Here is a 15485-nt window from a genome sequence, read left to right on the forward strand (position 1 = left end):
GAGCCCACCCGGTGGTGGTGTGTTGCTTTTTTCTCTGCGCTGATAGCTTTGAAGATATGTTCTGATGGTGGTGAGAGTGGAGCACGACTGTCTCCTTGGCCCAGCTGGCTAGCGCGATTGGCTGTTAACCGAAAGGTTGGAAGTTCGAGCCCACCCGGTGATGCTGGGGCGCTTTTTTTTCTTTGTGCTGATAGCTTTGAAGATAAGTTCTGATGGTGGTGAGAGTGGAGCAGGACTGTCTCCGTGGCGCAATTGGCTAGCGTGATCGGCTGTTAACCGGAAAGTTGGAGGTTCCAGTCCACCCGTTGGTGGTGCGGCGCTTTTTTTTCTTCGGGCTGATAGCTTTGAAGATATGTTCTAATGGTGGTAAGAGTGGAGCAGGACTGTCTCCGTGGCGCCATTGGCTAGCGCGATTGGCAGTTAACCGAAAGGTTGGAGTTTCGAGCCCACCCGGTGGTGGTGCGGCGCTTTTTTTTCTTTGGGCTGATAGCTTTGAAGATATGGTATGATGGTGGTGAGAGTGGAACAGTACTGTCTCCGTGGCGCAATTGGCTCGCGCGATCGGCTGTTGACCGAAAGGTTGGAGTTTCGAGCCCTCCCGGGAGTGGTGTGTTGCTTTTTTCTTTGCGCTGATAGCTTTGAAGATATGTTCTGATGGTGGTGAGAGTGGAGCAAGACTGTCTCCGTGGCGCAATGGGCTAGCGCGATCGGCTGTTAACCGAAAGGTTGGAGGTTCGAGCCCACCTGGTGGTGGTGCAGCGCTTTTTTTTCCTTGCGCTGATAGCTTTGAAGATATGTTCTGATGATGGTGAGAGTGGAGCAAGACTGCATCCGTAGCGCAATTGGCTCGCGCGATCGGCTGTTGACCGAAAGGTTGGAGTTTCGAGCCCTCCCGGGAGTGGTGTGTTGCTTTTTTCTTTGCGCTGATAGCTTTGAAGATATGTTCTGATGGTGGTGAGAGTGGAGCAAGACTGTCTCCGTGGCGCAATGGGCTAGCGCGATCGGCTGTTAACCGAAAGGTTGGAGGTTCGAGCCCACCTGGTGGTGGTGCAGCGCTTTTTTTTCCTTGCGCTGATAGCTTTGAAGATATGTTCTGATGATGGTGAGAGTGGAGCAAGACTGCATCCGTAGCGCAATGGGCTAGCGCGATCGGCTGTTAAGCGAAAGGTTGGAGTTTCGAGCCCTTCCGGGAGTGGTGTGTTGCTTTTTTCTTTGTGGTAATAGCTTTGAGGATATGTTCTGATGGTGGTGAGAGTGGAGCAGGACTGTCTTCGTGGCGCAATTGGCTAGCGCGATCGGCTGTTAACCGAAAGGTTGGAGGTTCGAGCGCAACCGGTGGTGGTGCAGCGCTTTTTTTTTCTTTGGGGTGATAGCTCTGAAGAAATGTTCTGACGGTGGTGAGAGTGGAGCACCACTGTCTCCGTGGGGCAATTGGCTAGCGCGATCGGCTGTTAACCGAAAGGTTGGATGTTCGAGCCCACCCGGTGGTGGTGCGGCGCTTTTTTTTCTTTGGGCTGATAGCTTTGAAGATATGTTCTTATGGTGGTGAGAGTGGAGCAGGACTGTCTCCGTGGCGCAATTGGCTAGCGTGATCGGCTGTTAACCGAAAAGTTGGAGGCTCGAGCCCACCCAGTGGTGGTGCGGCGCTTTTTTTTCTTTGGGTTGATAGCTTTGAAGATATGTTCTGATGGTGGTGAGAGTGGAGCAGGACTGTCTCCGTGGCGCAATTGGCTAGCGTGATCGGCTGTTAACCGGAAAGTTGGAGATTCGAGCCCACCCGTTGGTGGTGCGGCGCTTTTTTTTCTTTGGGCTGATAGCTTTGAAGATATGTTCTAAAGGTGGTAAGAGTGGAGCAGGACTGTCTCCGTGGCGCCATTGGCTAGCGCGATCGGCTGTTAACCGAAAAGTTGGATGTTTGAGCCCACCCGGTGGTGGTGTGTTGCTTTTTTCTCTGCGCTGATAGCTTTGAAGATATGTTCTGATGGTGGTGAGAGTGGAGCACGACTGTCTCCTTGGCCCAGCTGGCTAGCGCGTTTGGCTGTTAACCGAAAGGTTGGAAGTTCGAGCCCACCCGGTGATGCTGGGGCGCTTTTTTTTTTCTTTGTGCTGATAGCTTTGAAGATAAGTTCTGATGGTGGTGAGAGTGGAGCAGGACTGTCTCCGTGGCGCAATTGGCTAGCGTGATCGGCTGTTAACCGGAAAGTTTGAGGTTCGAGTCCACCCGTTGGTGGTGCGGCGCTTTTTTTTCTTCGGGCTGATAGCTTTGAAAATATGTTCTAATGGTGGTAAGAGTGGAGCAGGACTGTCTCCGTGGCGCCATTGGCTAGCGCGATCGGCAGTTAACCGAAAGGTTGGAGTTTCGAGCCCACCCGGTGATGGTGCGGCGCTTTTTTTTCTTTGGGCTGATAGCTTTGAAGATATGGTATGATGGTGGTGAGAGTGAAGCAGGACTGTCTCCGTGGCGCAATTGACTAGCGTCATCGGCTGTTAACCGAAAAGTTGGAGGTTCGAGCCCACGCGGTGGTGGTGCGGCGCTTTTTTTTTGTGGGCTGATAGCTTTGAAGATATGTTCTGATGGTGGTGAGAGTGGAGCAGGACTGTCTCCGTGGCGCAATTCGCTAGCGTGATCGGCTGTTAACCGAAAAGTTGGTAGTTTGAGCCCACCCGGTGGTGGTGCGGCGCTTTTTTTTTCTTTGGGCTGATAGCTTTGAAGATATGTTATGATGGTGGTGAGAGTGAAGCAGGACTGTCTCCGTGGCGCAATTGACTAGCGTGATCGGCTGTTAACCGAAAAGTTGGAGGTTCGAGCCCACGCGGTGGTGGTGCGGCGCTTTTTTTTCTTTGGGTTGATAGCTTTGAAGATATGTTCTGATGGTGGTGAGAGTAGAGCAGTACTGTCTCCGTGGCGCAATTGGCTAGCGCGATCGGCTGTTGACCCGAAAGGTTGAGGTTTCGAGCCCTCCCGGGAGAGGTGTGTTGCTTTTTTCTTTGCGCTGATAGCTTTGAAGATATGTTCTGATGGTGGTGAGAGTGGAGCAAGACTGTCTCCGTGGCGCAATGGGCTAGCGCGATCGGCTGTTAACCGAAAGGTTGGAGGTTCGAGCGCAACCGGTGGTGGTGCGGCGCTTTTTTTTTCTTTGGGGTGATAGCTCTGAAGAAATGTTCTGACGGTGGTGAGAGTGGAGCACCACTGTCTCCGTGGGGCAATTGGCTAGCGCGATCGGCTGTTAACCGAAAGGTTGGATGTTCGAGCCCACCCGGTGGTGGTGCGGCGCTTTTTTTTCTTTGAGCTGATAGCTTTGAAGATATGTTCTTATGGTGGTGAGAGTGGAGCAGGACTGTCTCCGTGGCGCAATTGGCTAGCGCGATCGGCTGTTAACCGAAAAGTTGGAGGTTCGAGCCTACCCGGTGGTTGCGCGTCGCTTTTTTTCTGTTGGCTGATTGCTTTGAAGATATGTTCTGATGGTGGTGAGAGTGGAGCAGGACTGTCTCCGTGGCGCAATTGGCTAGCGTGATCGGCTGTTAACCGAAAAGTTGGATGTTTGAGCCCACCCGGTGGTGGTGTGTTGCTTTTTTCTCTGCGCTGATAGCTTTGAAGATATGTTCTGATGGTGGTGAGAGTGGAGCAGGACTGTCTCCGTGGCGCAATTGGCTAGCGTGATCGGCTGTTAACCGGAAAGTTGGAGGTTCGAGTCCACCCGTTGGTGGTGCGGCGCTTTTTTTTCTTTGGGCTGATAGCTTTGAAGATATGTTCTAATGGTGGTAAGAGTGGAGCAGGACTGTCTCCGTGGCGCCATTGGCTAGCGCGATCGGCAGTTAACCGAAAGGTTGGAGTTTCGAGCCCACCCGGTGGTGGTGCGGCGCTTTTTTTTCTTTGGGCTGATAGCTTTGAAGATATGGTATGATGGTGGTGAGAGTGAAGCAGGACTGTCTCCGTGGTGCTATTGGCTAGCGTGATCGGCTGTTAACCGAAACGTTGGAGGTTCGAGCCCACACGGTGGTGGTGCGGCGCTTTTTTTTCTGTGGGCTGATAGCTTTGAAGATATGTTCTGATGGTGGTGAGAGTGGAGCAGGACTGTCTCCGTGGCGCAATTGGCTAGCGTGATCGGCTGTTAACCGAAAAGCTGGAGGCTCGAGCCCACCCGGGGTGGTGCGGCGCTTTTTTTTCTTTGGGCTGATAGCTTTGAAGATATGTTCTGATGGTGTTGAGAGTGGAGCAGGACTGTCTCCGTGGCGCAATTGGCTAGCGTGATCGGCTGTTAACCCGAAAGTTGGAGGTTCGAGCCCACCCGTTGGTGGTGCGGCGCTTTTTTTTCTTTGGGCTGATAGCTTTGAAGATATGTTCTAATGGTGGTAAGAGTGGAGCAGGATTGTCTCCGTGGCGCCGTTGGCTAGCGCGGTCGGCTGTTAACCGAAAGGTTGGAGTTTCGAGCCCTCCCTGGAGAGGTGTGTTGCTTTTTTTTTGCGCTGATAGCTTTGAAGATATGTTCTGATGGTGTTGAGAGTGGAGCACGACTGTCTCCTTGGCGCAGCTGGCTAGCGCGATCGGCTGTTAACCGAAAGGTTGGAAGTTCGAGCCCACCCGGTGATGCTGGGGCGCTTTTTTTTCTTTGTGCTGATAGCTTTGAAGATATGTTCTGATGGTGGTGAGAGTGGAGCAGGACTGTCTCCGTGGCGCCATTGGCTAGCGCGATCAGCAGTTAACCGAAAGGTTGGAGTTTCGAGCCCACCCGGTGGTGGTGCGGCGCTTTTTTTTCTTTGGGCTGATAGCTTTGAAGATATGTTATGATGGTGGTGAGAGTGAAGCAGGACTGTCTCCGTGGCGCAATGGGCTAGCGAGATCGGCTGTTAACCGAAAAGTTGGAGGTTCGAGCCCACACGGTGGTGGTTCGGCGCTTTTTTTCTTTGGGCTGATAACTTTGAAGATATGTTCTGATGGTGGTGAGAGGGGAGCAGGACTGTCTCCGTGGCGCAATTCGCTAGCGTGATCGGCTGTTAACCGAAAAGTTGGTAGTTTGAGCCCACCCGGTGGTGGTGCGGCGCTTTTTTTTCTTTGGGCTGATAGCTTTGAAGATATGTTATGATGGTGGTGAGAGTGAAGCAGGACTGTCTCCGTGGCGCAATTGACTAGCGTGATCGGCTGTTAACCGAAAAGTTGGAGGTTCGAGCCCACGCGGTGGTGGTGCGGCGCTTTTTTTCTGTGGGCTGATAGCTTTGAAGATATGTTCTGATGTTGGTGAGAGTGGAGCAGGACTGTCTCCGTGGCGCAATTGGCTAGCGTGATTGGCTGTTAACCGAAAAGTTGGAGGCTCGAGCCCACCCAGTGGTGGTGCGGCGCTTTTTTTTCTTTGGGTTGATAGCTTTGAAGATAAGTTCTGATGGTGGTGAGAGTGGAGCAGGACTGTCTCCGTGGCGCAATTGGCTAGCGTGATCGGCTGTTAACCGGAAAGTTGGAGGTTCGAGCCCACCCGTTGGTGGTGCGGCGCTTTTTTTTCTTTGGGCTGATAGCTTTGAAGATATGTTCTAAAGGTGGTAAGAGTGGAGCAGGACTGTCTCCGTGGCGCCATTGGCTAGCGTGATCGGCTGTTAACCGAAAGGTTGGAATTTCGAGCCCTCCCTGGAGTGGTGTGTTGCTTTTTTCTTTGCGCTGATAGCTTTGAAGATATGTTCTGATGGTGGTGAGAGTGGAGCAAGACTGTCTCCGTGGCGCAATGGGCTAGCGCGATCGGCTGTTAACCGAAAGGTTGGAGGTTCGAGCCCACCTGGTGGTGGTGCAGCGCTTTTTTTTCCTTGCGCTGATAGCTTTGAAGATATGTTCTGATGATGGTGAGAGTGGAGCAAGACTGCATCCGTAGCGCAATGGGCTAGCGCGATCGGCTGTTAAGCGAAAGGTTGGAGTTTCGAGCCCTTCCGGGAGTGGTGTGTTGCTTTTTTCTTTGTGGTAATAGCTTTGAGGATATGTTCTGATGGTGGTGAGAGTGGAGCAGGACTGTCTTCGTGGCGCAATTGGCTAGCGCGATCGGCTGTTAACCGAAAGGTTGGAGGTTCGAGCGCAACCGGTGGTGGTGCAGCGCTTTTTTTTTCTTTGGGTTGATAGCTCTGAAGAAATGTTCTGACGGTGGTGAGAGAGGAGCACCACTGTCTCCGTGGGGCAATTGGCTAGCGCGATCGGCTGTTAACCGAAAGGTTGGATGTTCGAGCCCACCCGGTGGTGGTGCGGCGCTTTTTTTTCTTTGGGCTGATAGCTTTGAAGATATGTTCTTATGGTGGTGAGAGTGGAGCAGGACTGTCTCCGTGGCGCAATTGGCTAGCGCGATCGGCTGTTAACCGAAAAGTTGGAGGTTCGAGCCTACCCGGTGGTTGCGCGGCGCTTTTTTTCTGTGGGCTGATAGCTTTGAAGATATGTTCTGATGGTGGTGAGAGTGGAGCAGGACTGTCTCCGTGGCGCAATTGGCTAGCGTGATCGGCTGTTAACCGAAAAGTTGGATGTTTGAGCCCACCCGGTGGTGGTGTGTTGCTTTTATCTCTGCGCTGATAGCTTTGAAGATATGTTCTGATGGTGGTGAGAGTGGAGCAGGACTGTCTCCGTGGCGCAATTGGCTAGCGTGATCGGCTGTTAACCGGAAAGTTGGAGGTTCGAGTCCACCCGTTGGTGGTGCGGCGCTTTTTTTTTCTTTGGGCTGATAGCTTTGAAGATATGTTCTAATGGTGGTAAGAGTGGAGCAGGACTGTCTCCGTGGCGCGATTGGCTAGCGTGATCGGCTGTTAACCGAAAAGTTGGAGGTTCGAGCCCACACGGTTGTGGTGCGGCGCTTTTTTTCTTTGGGCTGATAGCTTTGAATATATGTTCTGATGGTGGTGAGAGTGGAGCAGGACTGTCTCCGTGGCGCAATTCGCTAGCGTGGTCGGCTGTTAACCGAAAAGTTGGTAGTTTGAGCCCACCCGGTGGTGGTGCGGCGCTTTTTTTTTTTGGGCTGATAGCTTTGAAGATATGTTATGATGGTGGTGAGAGTGAAGCAGGACTGTCTCCGTGGCGCAATTGGCTAGCGTGATCGGTTGTTAACCGAAAAGTTGGAGGTTCGAGCCCACCCGGTGGTGGTGCGGCGCTTTTTTTTCTGTGGGCTGATAGCTTTGAAGATATGTTCTGATGGTGGTGAGAGTGGAGCAGGACTGTCTCCGTGGCGCAATTGGCTAGCGTGATCGGCTGTTAACCGAAAAGTTGGATGTTTGAGCCCACCCGGTGGTGGTGTGTTGCTTTTTTCTCTGCGCTGATAGCTTTGAAGATATGTTCTGATGGTGGTGAGAGTGGAGCACGACTGTCTCCTTGGCCCAGCTGGCTAGCGCGATTGGCTGTTAACCGAAAGGTTGGAAGTTCGAGCCCACCCGGTGATGCTGGGGCGCTTTTTTTTTCTTTGTGCTGATAGCTTTGAAGATAAGTTCTGATGGTGGTGAGAGTGGAGCAGGACTGTCTCCGTGGCGCAATTGGCTAGCGTGATCGGCTGTTAACCGGAAAGTTGGAGGTTCGAGTCCACCCGTTGGTGGTGCGGCGCTTTTTTTTCTTCGGGCTGATAGCTTTGAAAATATGTTCTAATGGTGGTAAGAGTGGAGCAGGACTGTCTCCGTGGCGCCATTGGCTAGCGCGATCGGCAGTTAACCGAAAGGTTGGAGTTTCGAGCCCACCCGGTGGTGGTGCGGCGCTTTTTTTTCTTTGGGCTGATAGCTTTGAAGATATGGTATGATGGTGGTGAGAGTGAAGCAGGACTGTCTCCGTCGCGCAATTGACTAGCGTGATCGGCTGTTAACCGAAAAGTTGGAGGTTCGAGCCCACGCGGTGGTGGTGCGGCGCTTTTTTTCTGTGGGCTGATAGCTTTGAAGATATGTTCTGATGGTGGTGAGAGTGGAGCAGGACTGTCTCCGTGGCGCAATTGGCTAGCGTGATCGGCTGTTAACCGAAAAGTTGGAGGCTCGAGCCCACCCAGTGGTGGTGCGGCGCTTTTTTTTCTTTGGGTTGATAGCTTTGAAGATATGTTCTGATGGTGGTGAGAGTGGAGCAGGACTGTCTCCGTGGCGCAATTGGCTAGCGTGATCGGCTGTTAACCGGAAAGTTGGAGGTTCGAGCCCACCCGTTGGTGGTGCGGCGCTTTTTTTTTCTTTGGGCTGATAGCTTTGAAGATATGTTCTAAAGGTGGTAAGAGTGGAGCAGGACTGTCTCCGTGGCGCCATTGGCTAGCGCGATCGGCTGTTAACCGAAAAGTTGGATGTTTGAGCCCACCCGGTGGTGGTGTGTTGCTTTTTTCTCTGCGCTGATAGCTTTGAAGATATGTTCTGATGGTGGTTAGAGTGGAGCACGACTGTCTCCTTGGCCCAGCTGGCTAGCGCGATTGGCTGTTAACCGAAAGGTTGGAAGTTCGAGCCCACCCGGTGATGCTGGGGCGCTTTTTTTTTCTTTGTGCTGATAGCTTTGAAGATAAGTTCTGATGGTGGTGAGAGTGGAGCAGGACTGTCTCCGTGGCGCAATTGGCTAGCGTGATCGGCTGTTAACCGGAAAGTTGGAGGTTCGAGTCCACTCGTTGGTGGTGCGGCGCTTTTTTTTCTTCGGGCTGATAGCTTTGAAAATATGTTCTAATGGTGGTAAGAGTGGAGCAGGACTGTCTCCGTGGCGCCAATGGCTAGCGCGATCGGCAGTTAACCGAAAGGTTGGAGTTTCGAGCCCACCCGGTGGTGGTGCGGCGCTTTTTTTTCTTTGGGCTGATAGCTTTGAAGATATGGTATGATGGTGGTGAGAGTGAAGCAGGACTGTCTCCGTGGTGCAATTGACTAGCGTGATCGGCTGTTAACCGAAAAGTTGGAGGTTCGAGCCCACGCGGTGGTGGTGCGGCGCTTTTTTTCTGTGGGCTGATAGCTTTGAAGATATGTTCTGATGGTGGTGAGAGTGGAGCAGGACTGTCTCCGTGGCGCAATTGGCTAGCGTGATCGGCTGTTAACCGAAAAGTTGGAGGCTCGAGCCCACCCAGTGGTGGTGCGGCGCTTTTTTTTCTTTGGGTTGATAGCTTTGAAGATATGTTCTGATGGTGGTGAGAGTGGAGCAGGACTGTCTCCGTGGCGCAATTGGCTAGCGTGATCGGCTGTTAACCGGAAAGTTGGAGGTTCGAGCCCACCCGTTGGTGGTGCGGCGCTTTTTTTTCTTTGGGCTGATAGCTTTGAAGATATGTTCTAAAGGTGGTAAGAGTGGAGCAGGACTGTCTCCGTGGCGCCATTGGCTAGCGCGATCGGCTGTTAACCGAAAGGTTGGAGTTTCGAGCCCTCCCTGGAGTGGTGTGTTGCTTTTTTCTTTGCGCTGATAGCTTTGAAGATATGTTTTGATGGTGGTGAGAGTGGAGCACGACTGTCTCCTTGGCGCAGTTGGATAGCGCGATCGGCTGTTAACCGAAAGGTTGGAAGTTCGAGCCCACCCGTTGATGCTGGGGCGCTTTTTTTTCTTTGTGCTGATAGCTTTGAAGATATGTTATGATGGTGGTGAGAGTGGAGCAGGACTGCCTCCGTGGCGCAATTGGCTAGCGTGATCGGCTGTTAACCGAAAAGTTGGATGTTTGAGCCCACCCGGTGGTGGTGTGTTGCTTTTTTCTCTGCGCTGATAGCTTTGAAGATAAGTTCTGATGGTGGTGAGAGTGGAGCAGGACTGTCTCCGTGGCGCAATTGGCTAGCGTGATCGGCTGTTAACCGAAAAGTTGGAGTTTCGAGCCCACCCGGTGATGCTGGGGCGCTTTTTTTTCTTTGGGCTGATAGCTTTGAAGATATGTTCTGATGGTGGTGAGAGTGGAGCAGGACTGTCTCCGTGGCGCAATTGGCTAGCATGATCGGCTGTTAACCGAAAAGTTGGAGGTTCGAGTCCACCCGGTGGTGGTGCGGCGCTTTTTTTTCTTTGGGCTGATAGCTTTGAAGAATGTTGTGATGGTGGTGAGAGTGGTGCAGGACTGGCTTCATGGCGCAATTGGCTAGCGCGATGGGCTGTTAACCAAAAGGTCGGAGGTTCGAGCCCACCCGGTGGTGGTATGGCGCTTTTTTTCTTTGGGCTGATAGCTTTGAAGATATGTTCTGATGGTGGTGAGAGTGGAACAGTACTGTCTCCATGGCGCAATTGGCTAGCGCGATCGGCTGTTGACCGAAAGGTTGGAGTTTTGAGCCCTTCCGGGAGTGGTGTGTTGCTTTTTTTTGCGGTAATAGCTTTGAGGATATGTTCTGATGGTGGTGAGAGTGGAGCAGGACTGTCTTCGTGGCGCAATTGGCTAGCGCGATCGGCTGTTAACCGAAAGGTTGGAGGTTCGAGCGCAACCGGTGGTGGTGCGGCGCTTTTTTTTTCTTTGGGGTGATAGCTCTGAAGAAATGTTCTGACGGTGGTGAGAGTGGAGCACCACTGTCTCCGTGGGGCAATTGGCTAGCGCAATCGGCTGTTAACCGAAAGGTTGGATGTTCGAGCCCACCCGGTGGTGGTGCGGCGCTTTTTTTTCTTTGGGCTGATAGCTTTGAAGATATGTTCTTATGGTGGTGAGAGTGGAGCAGGACTGTCTCCGTGGCGCAATTGGCTAGCGCGATCGGCTGTTAACCGAAAAGTTGGAGGTTCGAGCCTACCCGGTGGTTGCGCGGCGCTTTTTTTCTGTGGGCTGATAGCTTTGAAGATATGTTCTGATGGTGGTGAGAGTGGAGCAGGACTGTCTCCGTGGCGCAATTGGCTAGCGTGATCGGCTGTTAACCGAAAAGTTGGATGTTTGAGCCCACCCGGTGGTGGTGTGTTGCTTTTTTCTCTGCGCTGATAGCTTTGAAGATATGTTCTGATGGTGGTGAGAGTGGAGCAGGACTGTCTCCGTGGCGCAATTGGCTAGCGTGATCGGCTGTTAACCGGAAAGTTGGAGGTTCGAGTCCACCCGTTGGTGGTGCGGCGCTTTTTTTTTCTTTGGGCTGATAGCTTTGAAGATATGTTCTAATGGTGGTAAGAGTGGAGCAGGACTGTCTCCGTGGCGCCATTGGCTAGCGCGATCGGCAGTTAACCGAAAGGTTGGAGTTTCGAGCCCACCCGGTGGTGGTGCGGCGCTTTTTTTTCTTTGGGCTGATAGCTTTGAAGATATGTTATGATGGTGGTGAGAGTGAAGCAGGACTGTCTCCGTGGCGCAATTCGCTAGCGTGGTCGGCTGTTAACCGAAAAGTTGGTAGTTTGAGCCCACCCGGTGGTGGTGCGGCGCTTTTTTTTCTTTGGGCTGATAGCTTTGAAGATATGTTATGATGGTGGTGAGAGTGAAGCAGGACTGTCTCCGTGGCGCAATAGGCTAGCGTGATAGGTTGTTAACCGAAAAGTTGGAGGTTCGAGCCCACCCGGTGGTGGTGCGGCGCTTTTTTTTCTGTGGGCTGATAGCTTTGAAGATATGTTCTGATGGTGGTGAGAGTGGAGCAGGACTGTCTCCGTGGCGCAATTGGCTAGCGTGATCGGCGGTTAACCGAAAAGTTGGAGGCTCGAGCCCACCCGGTGGTGGTGCGGCGCTTTTTTTTCTTTGGGCTGATAGCTTTGAAGATATGTTCTGATGGTGGTGAGAGTGGAGCAGGACTGTCTCCGTGGCGCAATTGGCTAGCGTGATCGGCTGTTAACCGGAAAGTTGGAGGTTCGAGCCCACCCGTTGGTGGTGCGGCGCTTTTTTTTCTTTCTGCTGATAGCTTTGAAGATATGTTCTAATGGTGGTAAGAGTGGAGCAGGACTGTCTCCGTGGCGCCATTGGCTAGCGCGATCGGCTGTTAACCGAAAGGTTGGAGTTTCGAGCCCTCCTGGAGTGGTGTGTTGCTTTTATCTCTGCGCTGATAGCTTTGAAGATATGTTCTGATGGTGGTGAGAGTGGAGCAGGACTGTCTCCGTGGCGCAATTGGCTAGCGTGATCGGCTGTTAACCGGAAAGTTGGAGGTTCGAGTCCACCCGTTGGTGGTGCGGCGCTTTTTTTTTTCTTTGGGCTGATAGCTTTGAAGATATGTTATGATGGTGGTGAGAGTGAAGCAGGACTGTCTCCGTGGCGCGATTGGCTAGCGTGATCGGCTGTTAACCGAAAAGTTGGAGGTTCGAGCCCACACGGTTGTGGTGCGGCGCTTTTTTTCTTTGGGCTGAAAGCTTTGAATATATGTTCTGATGGTGGTGAGAGTGGAGCAGGACTGTCTCCGTGGCGCAATTCGCTAGCGTGGTCGGCTGTTAACCGAAAAGTTGGTAGTTTGAGCCCACCCGGTGGTGGTGCGGCGCTTTTTTTTTCTTTGGGCTGATAGCTTTGAAGATATGTTATGATGGTGGTGAGAGTGAAGCAGGACTGTCTCTGTGGCGCAATTGGCTAGCGTGATCGGTTGTTAACCGAAAAGTTGGAGGTTCGAGCCCACCCGGTGGTGGTGCGGCGCTTTTTTTCTGTGGGCTGATAGCTTTGAAGATATGTTCTGATGGTGGTGAGAGTGGAGCAGGACTGTCTCCGTGGCGCAATTGGCTAGCGTGATCGGCTGTTAACCGAAAAGTTGGATGTTTGAGCCCACCCGGTGGTGGTGTGTTGCTTTTTTCTCTGCGCTGATAGCTTTGAAGATATGTTCTGATGGTGGTGAGAGTGGAGCACGACTGTCTCCTTGGCCCAGCTGGCTAGCGCGATTGGCTGTTAACCGAAAGGTTGGAAGTTCGAGCCCACCCGGTGATGCTGGGGCGCTTTTTTTTCTTTGTGCTGATAGCTTTGAAGATAAGTTCTGATGGTGGTGAGAGTGGAGCAGGACTGTCTCCGTGGCACAATTGGCTAGCGTGATCGGCTGTTAACCGGAAAGTTGGAGGTTCCAGTCCACCCGTTGGTGGTGCGGCGCTTTTTTTTCTTCGGGCTGATAGCTTTGAAGATATGTTCTAATGGTGGTAAGAGTGGAGCAGGACTGTCTCCGTGGCGCCATTGGCTAGCGCGATTGGCAGTTAACCGAAAGGTTGGAGTTTCGAGCCCACCCGGTGGTGGTGCGGCGCTTTTTTTTCTTCGGGCTGATAGCTTTGAAGATATGGTATGATGGTGGTGAGAGTGAAGCAGGACTGTCTCCGTGGCGCAATTGGCTAGCGTGATCGGCTGTTAACCGAAAAGTTGGAGGTTCGAGCCCACACGGTGGTGGTGCGGCGCTTTTTTTTCTTTGGGCTGATAGCTTTGAATATATGTTCTGATGGTGGTGAGAGTGGAGCAGGACTGTCTCCGTGCGCAATTCGCTAGCGTGATCGGCTGTTAACCGAAAAGTTGGTAGTTTGAGCCCACGCGGTGGTGGTGCGGCGCTTTTTTTTTCTTTGGGCTAATAGCTTTGAAGATATGTTATGATGGTGGTGAGAGTGGAGCAGGACTGTCTTCGTGGCGCAATTGGCTAGCGCGATCGGCTGTTAACCGAAAGGTTGGAGGTTCGAGCGCAACCGGTGGTGGTGCGGCGCTTTTTTTTCTTTGGGGTGATAGCTCTGAAGAAATGTTCTGACGGTGGTGAGAGTGGAGCACCACTGTCTCCGTGGGGCAATTGGCTAGCGCAATCGGCTGTTACCCTAAAGGTTGGATGTTCGAGCCCACCCGGTGGTGGTGCGGCGCTTTTTTTTCTTTGGGCTGATAGCTTTGAAGATATGTTCTGATGGTGGTGAGAGTGGAGCAGGACTGTCTCCGTGGCGCAATTGGCTACCATGATCGGCTGTTAACCGGAAAGTTGGAGGTTCGAGCCCACCCGTTGGTGGTGCGGCGCTTTTTTTTCTTTCTGCTGATAGCTTTGAAGATATGTTCTAATGGTGGTAAGAGTGGAGCAGGACTGTCTCCGTGGCGCCATTGGCTAGCGCGATCGGCTGTTAACCGAAAGGTTGGAGTTTCGAGCCCTCCTGGAGTGGTGTGTTGCTTTTATCTCTGCGCTGATAGCTTTGAAGATATGTTCTGATGGTGGTGAGAGTGGAGCAGGACTGTCTCCGTGGCGCAATTGGCTAGCGTGATCGGCTGTTAACCGGAAAGTTGGAGGTTCGAGTCCACCCGTTGGTGGTGCGGCGCTTTTTTTTTCTTTGGGCTGATAGCTTTGAAGATATGTTCTAATGGTGGTAAGAGTGGAGCAGGACTGTCTCCGTGGCGCCATTGGCTAGCGCGATCGGCAGTTAACCGAAAGGTTGGAGTTTCGAGCCCACCCGGTGGTGGTGCGGCGCTTTTTTTTCTTTGGGCTGATAGCTTTGAAGATATGTTATGATGGTGGTGAGAGTGAAGCAGGACTGTCTCCGTGGCGCGATTGGCTAGCGTGATCGGCTGTTAACCGAAAAGTTGGAGGTTCGAGCCCACACGGTTGTGGTGCGGCGCATTTTTTCTTTGGGCTGAAAGCTTTGAATATATGTTCTGATGGTGGTGAGAGTGGAGCAGGACTGTCTCCGTGGCGCAATTCGCTAGCGTGGTCGGCTGTTAACCGAAAAGTTGGTAGTTTGAGCCCACCCGGTGGTGGTGCGGCGCTTTTTTTTTCTTTGGGCTGATAGCTTTGAAGATATGTTATGATGGTGGTGAGAGTGAAGCAGGACTGTCTCCGTGGCGCAATTGGCTAGCGTGATCGGTTGTTAACCGAAAAGTTGGAGGTTCGAGCCCACCCGGTGGTGGTGCGGCGCTTTTTTTTCTGTGGGCTGATAGCTTTGAAGATATGTTCTGATGGTGGTGAGAGTGGAGAAGGACTGTCTCCGTGGCGCAATTGGCTAGCGTGATCGGCTGTTAACCGAAAAGTTGGATGTTTGAGCCCACCCGGTGGTGGTGTGTTGCTTTTTTCTCTGCGCTGATAGCTTTGAAGATATGTTCTGATGGTGGTGAGAGTGGAGCACGACTGTCTCCTTGGCCCAGCTGGCTAGCGCGATTGGCTGTTAACCGAAAGGTTGGAAGTTCGAGCCCACCCGGTGATGCTGGGGCGCTTTTTTTTCTTTGTGCTGATAGCTTTGAAGATAAGTTCTGATGGTGGTGAGAGTGGAGCAGGACTGTCTCCGTGGCGCAATTGGCTAGCGTGATCGGCTGTTATCCGGAAAGTTGGAGGTTCCAGTCCACCCGTTGGTGGTGCGGCGCTTTTTTTTCTTCGGGCTGATAGCTTTGAAGATATGTTCTAATGGTGGTAAGAGTGGAGCAGGACTGTCTCCGTGGCGCCATTGGCTAGCGCGATCGGCAGTTAACCGAAAGGTTGGAGTTTCGAGCCCACCCGGTGGTGGTGCGGCGCTTTTTTTTCTTTGGGCTGATAGCTTTGAAGATATGGTATGATGGTGGTGAGAGTGAAGCAGGACTGTCTCCGTGGCGCAATTGGCTAGCGTGATCGGCTGTTAACCGAAAAGTTGGAGGTTCGAGCCCACACGGTGGTGGTGCGGCGCTTTTTTTTCTTTGGGCTGATAGCTTTGAATATATGTTCTGATGGTGGTGAGAGTGGAGCAGGACTGTCTCCGTGCGCAATTCGCTAGCGTGATCGGCTGTTAACCGAAAAGT

This window comes from Rhipicephalus microplus, unplaced genomic scaffold, assembly GCF_043290135.1.
Source record: "Rhipicephalus microplus isolate Deutch F79 unplaced genomic scaffold, USDA_Rmic scaffold_14, whole genome shotgun sequence".
Classification (NCBI taxonomy): Eukaryota; Metazoa; Arthropoda; class Arachnida; order Ixodida; family Ixodidae; genus Rhipicephalus; species Rhipicephalus microplus.